General features: G+C 34.7%; 1 pseudogene; it reads left to right on the forward strand.

Moving 5' to 3' along the window:
- Positions 1 to 12,666, forward strand: part of LOC133771010 (son of sevenless homolog 1-like) — a 160,906-nt pseudogene that overhangs the window by 122,978 nt on the left and 25,262 nt on the right.

A 12,666-nucleotide genomic window follows, 5' to 3' on the forward strand; every position in this document is an offset into this window, starting at 1 on the left:
CTGCTTCACTTCAGGTCCAGCTCTCTGCTATATTCTGGGAAAGCAGTAAAAGATGGCCCAAGTCTTTGGGCCCCTGCATCCGTGTGGGAACCTGGAGGAAGCTCCTGGCTCCTGACTTCGGATCGGCGCAGCTCTGGCCGTTGTGGCCAACTGGGGAGTGAACCAGCAGATGGAAGATCTCTCTCTCTCTCTCTCTCTCTCTCTCTCTGCATCTCCTTCTCTCTCTGTGTAACTTTGACTTTCAAATAAATAAATATCTTTAGGAAAAAAAAGAAAGAGAAATTCTTCATTAGTAATGGAATTTTAGTTGGTTTTGGAAAGATATGCAGAGTTGGAATTGATAGAATGACTTGGAATAAAAATTTCAGATTGTAGAACTTGAAAAGATAAATCAAAAGGGAGAAGGAAATTGGGCTGATTAAAAAGGAAAATTACAGAGTAAATACATAGCCATGCACAGATTAATGAGAGAGATACATCTTGAGAAATGTGTTTTAGGCACTTTCATCATATCAAAGTATGCTGATTTAGTCTGTATGCTAAAGCCTATCACACCAAGAATATGTGACACACACACACATACATATATGTAGGCATATATAAATACATATGTACACATATATCTATATAAACATATATATGTATATGTGTATGTATAAAGAGAAAAAGTATAATATAGGAAAGTACATGCACAAATTAGTAACAAAGTCACTTATTATCATTATAATTATTATGTATGGTATGTTTTATAATTTTATTTGGCTGGCAGTGCAGCAGGTTACCTCAGTACCCCTACAATCATGTTAGTAATACATAATACATTATACATTGATATTATGCCGCTATGACATCAATAAGCAATAGGAGGGTTTTAATCTCTAGTATCTTAAGGAAAAATCCTCATGCAGTGTTTGATAAAAACATCATTAAGCATCACATTACTGTATTTCTTCAGATGTTTAAATTTCCCTGATTTAAAAAATACAGTTACCTTAGGTCTGTGACAAGCAAACTCAAATATCAATGTCTCTTATTTTATGTAAACAATAGCTAAATATTAACAAATATAGGGAAATTCTTAAAATTTTCAAACTAATTATCCCTTTAAATTCTAATTATCATAATTTTATATATGTTTGACTAAAATGAATTTAGTAATTTGATTAGTAATAAAATTTAGTACTACATATTTCTCTGCAGAAATATTTTTTTCTTTTTTTGTACTAGAATGAACTCTAGTTTCCTATAAATACATGAAAGTTACACAATCATTACAAAATAAGTAAATACCTTATTATAATGTTAATCACTTTCTAAATATTTTAAAATACTAGGAGACAAGAAGACTTAGCACCAAGATTTTATAACAAAAGACTGAGAAGCTCAGTAGACCAAGAAATCTTATTTAATTATTGAAGGGTTTCTGCACATTGCTGCTTTCTCTCTATTAAGATTATTCCTAATCTTTCCACTTCCATTAGCCCAGAAGCTTTTTAGTTATAAAGCCTTATAATATTTCCCTCAGGATGGACCTGGTTATCAGGTCTCATTTTTGTTTCTGTGGGAATCTTACTATGAAATAGGAGTAATTAATGGTTCATTAACTATAAATGATTCAGGGAATATCAATGTTGTCTCCAGAGATTTATCACAGGAACTGTATTTTCTTTGTTCCAGAACCAAAAACTATGCCATGAATAAAGTTCTTGTGTTGCCTTACCCAACTTCTATCTCCAAAACACCTGAGAAATTTTCTGCAAAGTATAGAGCCAATAGCCATTGTGGAAAATATTTATTTTATCTATAAGATCAAGACCTAAGAATGGGTACTTTAACAATTTTCACAGTTTATGCTAACATTGTAAAATATCACTCAGAAATGCTGATGTATTATTGCTTAAATATGGTTTATCATTGTTTATCAAATGTAATGTTCACTAAAAGTTATTTTCAGTACATATACATTGACTTACTGAAGCAAATAAGAAAAGATCAGGTATTCAGAGTATAGAATTCCTTTTTATCTCTTCCACTTTTGTGGTTAGAAATGTAGAGATATGTAGAGTGAGTTTCTGATTCTTTTTTCCTCAGAGTGAATACAGAATAGGGCTATATAAGGGAATTGCCAAGAATGAAATTCTATGACCTCTTCCATCTGCTAATGCTACAACCTAATGTCTCTATTACATCTAATTTGCTGAGCAATATGTAAAGATCCAGTAGGTAAATATTTGGAAATAGTTATGCTCTATTCTCTCTTGAGAGAAATCACAAGATCAGCAACAACTCATTCCTGTAATCGGGCATCTTTAGTAAGTGAGAATTATGGAGCCATTGCTGTGGTGTTTCTGGTAAAGCCACTGCCTGCAGTACTGGCATCCCATATGGGCTCAGTTCAAATCCCAGCTGCTCCACTTCCTATCCAGTTCTCTGCTATGGCCCGAGAAAGCAGTAGAAGACGGCCCAAGTCCTTGGGACCCTGCACTAGTGAGCGAGACCCAGAAGAAGCTCCTGACTCCTGGCTTCACATCAACGCAGCTCTGGCCCATTGCGGCCATTTGGCATATGAAACAGCGAATGGAAGACTCCTCTCTCTTCTTAGCCTCTCCCCCTCTAACTCTGCTTTTCAAATAAATAAAATAAATCTTAAAATAATATAAAAAGCATATATTCTCAATGGGAAATCTTAATAAAACAAAAATATTTCCAAAAATTCATGACAATGAATTTATAGATAGATTATTAAGGTTTTTTTTTTTAATTGATTTTGAAAGGCAGAGTTACAGAAAAAAAAGAGGGAGAGAAATAGACACACACTCACACATAGAGATGTCCCATTTGGTAGTTCACTCCCCCAGATGACTGCAATGGGCAAAGCTTTGCTAGGTTGAAGACAGGAGCCAGGAGCTTCGTCCCTTTCTCCTAGCATCATCCATATCTCCTAGATGTGTGGCAGGGACCCAAGCACTTGGACCTTATTCTGCGGCTTTTCCAGGTTCATTAATAGGGAGCTGGATTGTGTCATGAACCAGAGTTCATATAGGATGACAGCATTGCAGGCAGTGGCATTACCCACTACACAATGAGTTTGCTCCCATTCCCTTTTTTGATATATTTATTTTGATACTTCTTAAAAAATTTATGAATACAAAGAGCCTTTTAAAAGTTCATGGAAAATGGGCATTATTCAAAGAAAATTATTCATGGAATTCGAATTTTCACATCAAAATAGACTTAGTTAGTGAGAGAAAGAGACAGAGAGAAAGGTCTTCCTTTTTCCATTGGTTCACCCCCCCACACACACAAGTGGCCGCTACAGCTAGCGCACTGCAGCCGGCACGCTGTGCCAATCCGAAGCCAGGAGCCAGGTGCTTCCTCCTGGTCTCCCATTGGGTGCAAAGCCCAAGCACTTGGGCCATCCTCCACTGCACTCCCAGGCCACAGCAGAGAGCTGGACTGGAAGAGGAGCAACCGGGACTAGAACCCGGGGTGCCGGCGCTGCAGGCTGAGGATTAGCCTAGTGAGATGCGGCGCCTGTCTAGACTTATCTTTTAACTTTATTTTTAAATTTTTGAACTCTATTTTTGAATTTTTTGAAGTATTCTTGTATTTTGAAACTGTATTATAATCTTTATAAAATATGTCGTACTTCACACTATTTCATAAACAAGACTATTAAAAAATAAGACAAATCTAGGGTTTGAACTTAAGGAGGGGAATGATATATAAGTTAATAGTTAAATAAGGTCTAATATTTTTAATAATACAGTAGAGGTGGTAGAAAGAAATTTATACTGTATTAGGGTTGATAAGTTAGAGAGGTTTGTGGAGTAGTGCTTTTATTGCTATACTAGTTTGGGGGAAATAATTGAAATTCATACATATTGGGGAAAGAAGAAAAGAATAATTCCAGAAAGTAAAAGGAATATTCATAATCAAATAGCCTTAATATAGACACATGCATTGTGGTGCAGTGGATTAAGTCACCATTTGGAACACCTGCATCCCATATCAGAATGCTAGTTTGAGTCTTTGCTACTCCACTTCAAATTCAGCTTCTTGCTTATGACCTAGGAAAGTTATGCATGATAACTCTGGAACTTGAGTTTCTGCCATCCATGTCGGAGACTAAATGGAGTACCCAGCTCCTGCATGTGGGAGACCTGGATGAAGTACTCAACTCCTGATTTTGGAGGCATATATGAGGATGAACCTGCAGAGTCTCTCTCCCACATATTCACCCACTCTCCCTCTCTCTAACTTTCAAATAAATAAATAAATATATTTTTAAAAAATAGCCCAACGTACTATTTGAGAGAAATAATATAGGATTTTCCCATATAAAATTATTAAGCTGCTGTATTAGTTTATTTTTATGCTTCCTTTGAAAGATTTGTTGCTTAGAACAACTAGCGACATGGAAGTAGTCACGTATTCTAAAGCCCAGTTATTAAGCTTCCTCCCATTATAATTCACAATGAGTTCTTTTTAGAATCCTATTTACTTATGTATGTATTCCAGAGGGGGTGATAGATATAGATAGATATGATAGAGATAGAGACAGAGACAGATAGAGATAGAGATAGAGATAGAGATAAAGACAGGGACAGTTAAAGATAGAGATAGATAGAGATAGAGATACAGTTAGAGATACAGATAGAGATAGATAAAGATGAGAGAGAGAGAGAAGATACAGACAGAATACACCATAACTTGCTGCCTGCCAGGGTACACATTAACAGGAAACTATAAAATGATGAAGGTTTGAGTATGTTTTCGACCATGCTAATTAACATATTCTGTGGTGTCTCTTTTGCCTGTTAAGAGTACTTTTACTGCTTGATTATGATGTTTGGGAAAATCAGGCTGTTGGGAAATTCAAAATCAGCAACAATTTGTTGTAACACTGTTTTTCCGCTATAATTTAATGATAGTTTGATACCAATAGGGATAAGAATAAATGCAAATGTATTACCTTTTGAGAAAGGACATTATGCATACTGTGAATAAGGTATAATCAATATAAGAGCATAAATACATTAAGAATTATATGTGAAAGGTAGGGAGATGTTGAGGATTTCATGAACATCTGAAGTAAAATTTAAAAAAAAAAATCATTAATTTATTTTCCAATTCAATTTATTCACTAATAAAAACTGGGAAAGAAAATGACTGGTAAATTTAGTGTTGAAAAATGTGATTTAAATTAATCAGCAAATTTGTTGAAACCGTGAGATACATGACTAGTGTTTATATTTTCTTGGTGATATAGTCTGTTATATTAAAAATTTGCAGATGTAGAAACAGAGTTATAAAATTAAAGTACTTCGCCAGTGCCACGGCTCAATAGGCTAATCCTCCGCCTGCGGCACCGGCACACCAGGTTCTAGTCCCGGTCGGGGTGCCAGATTCTGTCCCAGTTGCTCCTCTTCCAGGCCAGCTCTCTGCTGTGGCCCGGGAGTGCAGTGGAGGATGGCCCAAGTGCTTGGGCCCTGCACCCGCATGGGAGACCAGAAGAAGTATCTGGCTCCTGGCTTTGGATCAGCATGGTATGCCAGCCGCAGCGGCCATTGGAGGGTGAACCAATGGAAAAAGGAAGACCTTTCCCTCTGTCTCTCTCTCTCACTGTCCATTCTGCCTGTCAAAAATAAATAAATTAAATAATTATTTAAAAAATTTAAATACTTCATGTAGTAGGAGAATTTTGACTATCCTTGGTTATGATATGGGATCTTGGCCAAGTTTATAAAAGAGAAGGCTATACAAATTTCTTGGTAACATAGAAGGATTTCTGAAGAAATTATAACTTGAGGTATCCTTTGAAGCTTTATATGTTACACTCTTAGCCTTTTGGACATCTATGTAACTCTTTAATGATATTTCATTTTTATAACATTTTTGTACCAAGCATATTTGAAAATATACACTCAATTGGACAGTTGATATTTAGTATAAGCAAAAAATAGTAAAAATCATAGAAGACATAGACTTTTTTTACTTGCATAATGGTTTAGAGGATAAAAAATAGACTTTGTCATGATTAGATTTTATTATAATAATTCACTATATTTTATGTGTCAACTGAAAGCACTGACAATTATGGATTATGTTGGTGGAAAAATGGATTTTTTGTGGCTAGTGTATTCTGTTCAGGGAATTCTGTAAATAGAAGAAACATTCTCCAAGGAGTGGAATTAGTCAACTTACATAGGATTCTAGCTGACAGGGACATCAGACCAGTCCACCTTTACTCACAACTAAAGTATATCCATGGACCTGGAGGAAGATAATGTAATTAGATTCTCAATTTGCCTCTATAATATTAATATACAATATCTGACACTTAATATAAAATAGCCAGACAAATTAGAAAAAGAAATGATTAAAAAAGCAAGGAAAACAGAAGCAATAAAAACAAAGCAATAAAATAATGGATTTATATGATAAGGACATAAAAATGTGTACCTTTACTATGCTAAAGAATTTATCTGGGTGATCTTTTACCATATTACAGGAAATCATCAACAGGAGTCATAGGAAAACATTTAAAGCCAAACAACCATAATTTTCCCTTTTAGTGTATTTGTGTCATTGTGTGATAAGCTGGATAATTTGTAAACAAAATGAATTTGCTTCTCACAGTTCTGGTGGCTGGAAAGGCCAAGATCAAGGCATATGCTATACATTGTGAGGGCCCATTTTCTGGTTCACAGCCTTCTAGTTGCATCCTCATGTGGTGAAAAGGGAAAGGACAATACTAGGTTTTCTTTTATAAGGGAACTGATCCCATCATAAAGATTCCACAAAGGTCCTACTTCCTAATACCATGACATTGCTGATTAGGTTTTTTTGTTTTTTTTTTTGTTTGTTTGTTTTGTTTTTTTTTTTTTTTTTGCAGGCAAAGTTAGACAGTGAGAGATAGAGAGAGAGAGAAAGGTCTTCCTTCCGTTGGTTCACCCCCCAAGTGGCTGCTATGGCCAGCACACTGCACAGACCCAAAGCCAGGAGCCAAGTGCTTCCTCCTGGTCTCCCCTGCGGGCACAGGCCCAAGGACCTGGGCCATCCTCCACTGCCTTCCCGGGCCACAGCAGAGAGCTGGACTGGAAGAGGAGCAACTGGGACAGAATCCGGCGCCTCAACCGGGACTAGAACCTGGGGTGCCGGCCCTGCAGGCAGAGGATTAGCCTAGTGAGTCCCGGCGCCGGCCCTGCTGATTAGGTTTTAACTTAAGAATTTTAGAAGAACATAAACATACAGACAATTACAGAAATAAATAACACAATAAACAACTTTAATAGCATATTATATATTGATTAGAATTCATAAACATGAAGCTAAATCAGATAAAAATATTCAACTAGAAGGACAGAGAGAGTAGGAGTAAAAAAAAAAAAAAAGAGAGAGAGAGAGAGAGAGAGAGAGAAAAGTAGAGGCAGCCACCAAAATTCAATATAAACACTCCCTTGACAGCAATACTGGAGACCCAATGTCTTGTAATTGGGTAAGCTCCTTCATTAGCCAACCTGATAGCCCCTGACTCTACTCCATAGTGTTGCTTCTTTGATTTCATTCATAGGATGTGCTAGCCAGGATTACATCACAAATGACTCACGAGGAGTTGACTTGTGTTTTGCAAGCTGAATAGAGTTCATATATGTTCACATCCTAAACCAAGAAACCTGTGTGCTTGTGACATTCATTTCAAAAATAAAAACAAAAATACAGAAACTTTCCAGTTGTGATGGAAGATTATCCTGCATCTAGGGCTCCATGTAGTCGCCATGTCACTTAAAAAGAATAAGAGGGTAAGAAAAAGAATAGAAAAAAAAATGCTATTTTGATGGCTTTGGTTACAGAGGAATGGTATTCAGTAAAAGAATGGGGACAACATCAGGAAACTGGAAAAGTCAGAGAAAACAGATTGCAACCTACATCCTCTGAAACCATAAGAGAATGGGGTTCATACTCACTTGCTACAGTTCAGTTAGTAACTAGTACAGAGTTCTAAGCAGTAAATGTAAGATACAGAAATAACTGATTTTGTGTTGGGGGTATAACTGTTATTCATATAAAAATGTAGTATGAGGAGATGATATTGTGGATATTAAGTCAATAATTCCTATTTTCCTATTCTTTATTCATTGCTATCCACTTCTCCCTTGCATTCCTCAATTTTAGAGACTAACAACTAAAAACTGAATTTTCATAATGTCCCTCCCAGTAGTGGTAATTAGTTAAAGATATCAAACATTCAAATTTCCTCGAGACTTCCAGGATTTTGTAATGAAAGTATAATATTTTGAAACCTTTAATTCTCATGCCACATTATGAGTTCTAGTTAATGCAGGTGCTTTTGCCTGCATGGATTGCATTTTCATAAACAAGAGTATATGAACACCAAGGGACACGTGAATAGTTCAATGATTCTTGAAGTTAAATGGAAACTTTTTTTCTCAATTTTATCTTCCTAAGCTCAAATTGAAATGTGGCATTGCTTCTAATTGTGAATATAAGCAAAAATAATATTCATATTAGAAATATTAAAACTCATCACTATTATGATTTGTATGTACTTTGTATCATGTTGCAGTTGTAAATATCGTTACTATTCCTTATGGTTATCACTGAAAATTCTGTAAGTTTTTACATACTGAATTAGATATTTATATATAACAGGTTGATAAAAATACATAATTATTATATCATAATTCATAATATTTTGATAATGCTATACAAGTGTGGTTGATTTATTTTTAATTCAAGGATTTTTTTTTAAAAAATCTTGTTTTGAGAAGAGATTGATTTCATTAGGCTGCCAAATGGTTTGTTGGCACCAAAAGGTTAAGAAATACTTCTATAGATAAAATTACTCTACTAAAAATGGATAAGGCAGGCAGATCTGTTTGCATAACTGATGTGTCTGTCAGATCCAAAACTGATGGATTTTGTACATCCTAATATAGATTATCTTTCCAGACAAAATTGAGAGAAATATGTTAGAGTGACAATGTATAGACTTGTACGGAGAGAGAAATCAATGATAGATGCATGCCTAAGCTTCTGAATGATGACCAGATATACAGATCAGAAAGACCCAAAAGAAGTGTTCAAGGACAACAACCACAGTATAAGAACCAATTTAATGCAGTTGTGAGATGTTTAGGGACATCAGAAAGATAGGCATGATAAGATGAAACCATCTGGGAACAAGTGTATACAAATTGTAAATCTATTATTTTTTAAGCCACATTTCCTAATATGAAGAAGAGGTGTCCTACTTAGAAGAAGGTAAAACTGTGGAATGGGTTAAATCTTAGACCAAGCAAGTGAAAATATGAATAGAAAACTAGACAACAAATACTCTGAAGATATGGAGTTTCCAAAATGACAGACATCCAGACATCTTGGTTCTGGGTGTTTATCAACTTCAAGACACTCAGAATGTGCTGTAGAGCATGGTAGAAAATGTGGCTACACAATCTTTTAGGGTATACAAAATGTAACTCAAAACTGATTGAAGACTGAATAGAAGATCTCAAAGTTTGATAGAAGGGAACACAGGAGAAACACTTCAGCACATTGGAATGAGAAATTGTTTTTTGGCTTGTTTTTGGTTTTCCTTTGTTTTTTTTTTTGTTGTTGTTTTGTTTTGTTTGTTTGTTTTGTTTTGTTTTGTTTTGACCATATGCCAAGATCACAGGAACCAAAAGCAAAAATAGGCAAATACAATTGCAACAAACTGAAGAATTTCTTTCTGGCACAATAACGGATAGACAACATACCTTTGTAAAAATTAATAGTGGGAAAGGAGATGGAGGAGGAAAAAGGTTGGGAGCATTGCTGGAGGGATGGTAGAGTGGGAAGTTCACTATTCCTAAATCTTGCATATATGAAATACATGAAATTTGTATACTTTAAGTATACAATTTTTAAAAAGAGACAACCTATAGAATCGGACAACTTGATTTTCAAGTCATACATCCGACAAGAAGTTAGTAACCAAAATTTATAAGAAATCGAACAACTCATAAGCAGAATATCAATACCTTTCCAATCAAAAAGTGCAGTTTCAAGGCTGTCATTGTGGCATAGTGGGTAATGCTGGCACCTGCCCACTTCTGATCCAGCTCCCTGCTAATGACTTGGGAAAAGCAATGGAACATGGCCAAGTGTTTGAACCCCTTCCACCCACATGGGAGACCTGTATGAATCTCCTGACTCCTGGCGTCAGCCTGCCCATCACTGACTGTTGTGGACATCTGGGGAGTGAATTAACAGATGGTTTTCTCTGTTTCTCTCTCTCTCCTTCTCTCCTTCTCTCTCTCTTTCTCTCTCTCTGTGTGTGTGTGTGAGTGTGTGTTTCTCTCTCTCTCTCTTCCTCTCTCGCTGTAAATCATTATGGGATTTTGTGAAGCAGTTAGGCTGCAGCTTAAATAAGGATGCCCCAACCCCACATTGTAGTTCCTAATTGGAATCCAGGCTCCACTTCCAATTCTAAGTTCCTGCTAAATAAAATAAATACATCAACAAGGATAGAAAAAACAAAAGAAAGAACAAAAGGAAGAAATAAAGGAGGTGAGAGGGATGAGGAAAGAAAAAAGTATAGGTGCTTAGGACTCAATCACTGACATGTGATCTCAAGTTACCATAATTTTAAAAACTGTTCCTAAAAAAGCAAGTTTGGGCTTTAAGAATTCAAAGGAAGTATACAAACAAACCTAGTTTCTAGAACTCCATCATTTCTAGATTTGTAAGCACTCTTTCATTTCAATAGATGTGAGAGACCTGATCAAAAAGTTTTGTTATGGTTATGATCAATTGAGTAACAAGACTAGCAATTGTTGGATAGTGCAAGTGGATTATGTCAACATATCAAAGACTCTTGGAAGCCAGAATAAGTTATTGATAAACATCAAACTACAGAATCTGTATGAGCATATTTAAAGCTCCTGTTTGCATTGCATTTACCATTTTTGAGGTCAAATTCTATGAAATTCAGCAAGGAATAATCATACTGTATCATAGAAGAGTTGAAACTGAATTAGATCTATAATCTAATCTATTATGCCCAATATAAGCAATGATTTCATACAAGAGATATGTTCTTGAAAGCTGGCATTGTAAGATGACGCAAACATATTGGAGGACAATTTGAAAACTTAGGCAAATAAGGAAATACCCATATCTTACTATTCAACTGAAAAAGTGCTCTATGAAATGACTGTAACAGTGATCATTTTTGGGAAATTAAGGGATTCACAAGGAGCGGGGTAGACAAAAGTGTAAATGGTATTCATATTGCATTTTTACTTGTGATGGAGCTGATAGCAGAATAGTTTCTGAAGTAAGGCGAAGATGTTCAAATTTGATGACTTAGGCTGGGGATCATATAAATACTTTATATTATACATTTACATATTAATAATGAGTACATTATTTAAAACTGTATATTTCAGAAAATATTTAGGCTGCCTTCAATTTACATTGAGATAAAAGAAAAGTACTTGTTATGGAAAATTTTGTGAAAACGTCTATAAAATTACTACTCGTTGAATTACCTGTTCCTCTGTAATAGACTATAAAACCCAATGTAAAATAGGCTTTGCTTCAATTTTTAATCTTTAACTTCTAATTAATTTAGTATATAGATTTAAAATAATCATAGAGTAAATGAAAAAAATGTAAATCCTAATAATTTTCCCATATTTACAGAAAGGGGATTTTATCCAAGGCATATGAGATACAGAGTTCATGATCTTAACTTCAACGCAAATGTATTTTTGTTTCACAAATGTGCAGAGGGGTCTTTTTCACAATTATTATGCTACAAGAAGGCTCTTTGCTAAAGCTTTCTATTTGACTATTTATAGGATTTTAATGATTAGGAATCAATAAAGCAAAATGACATCAGATTAATTTGGAGGAAATTTAAGATAGACAAACATAATTGTAAAATTGAAAAGGCAAATAGTGCTAATATAAATGTATTCATGAAAGAGACATTAACATCAGGAACAGCAGGGAGAATAACTGGAAGACCTTGGGTTTTGAAAATACTTCAATTTGGAGAGACCTTTAAGAACTGGAACTTATCATTATACATGTGAGTACAATAGGAAGTGGTTCCCAAAGAAATAAATAGAATTTGGTAAAATAAAATTACTAATATTTGATGATCTCACTATTCTTACCAGATAGAAGTTAGGGAATCAAAATGTAAGTCAAGACATAATGCCAGCTCTTCCAAACCTGATTTCTATATTGTTTTAATTTTTTTTTTAAATCTTTATTTAAACACACTTAAAATTCTAAGGACACATATCAGGTTTAAATTAGAGCCCCATGGTTGTTCTGGTTACACAAACTAAGGATTACTAACTTTTTAATGAGATTTTTAAATTTTATCATGAAATATTTTTATTTTAATCTTAATTAACATATAACAGATTTAATATGATTTATAGATACAAATCTAAGAACATAATGATATTCCTCTCATACCCTCCTCCCTCCTTACCACCCTTCTTCCTTCTAAACTTTTTTGAATAACTTACTTTTAAATTATATTACAGTAAAAAGGCTTAATATTTCACCAAATAAGAAGTTTAACAAGTAAAAGTAAATAGGTGCTATTGTAGTGGAAATATAAAAATGTCTATAAACAAT

The sequence above is a fragment of the Lepus europaeus genome, chromosome 12 (genome assembly GCF_033115175.1).
Source record: "Lepus europaeus isolate LE1 chromosome 12, mLepTim1.pri, whole genome shotgun sequence".
Lineage (NCBI taxonomy): Eukaryota > Metazoa > Chordata > Mammalia > Lagomorpha > Leporidae > Lepus > Lepus europaeus.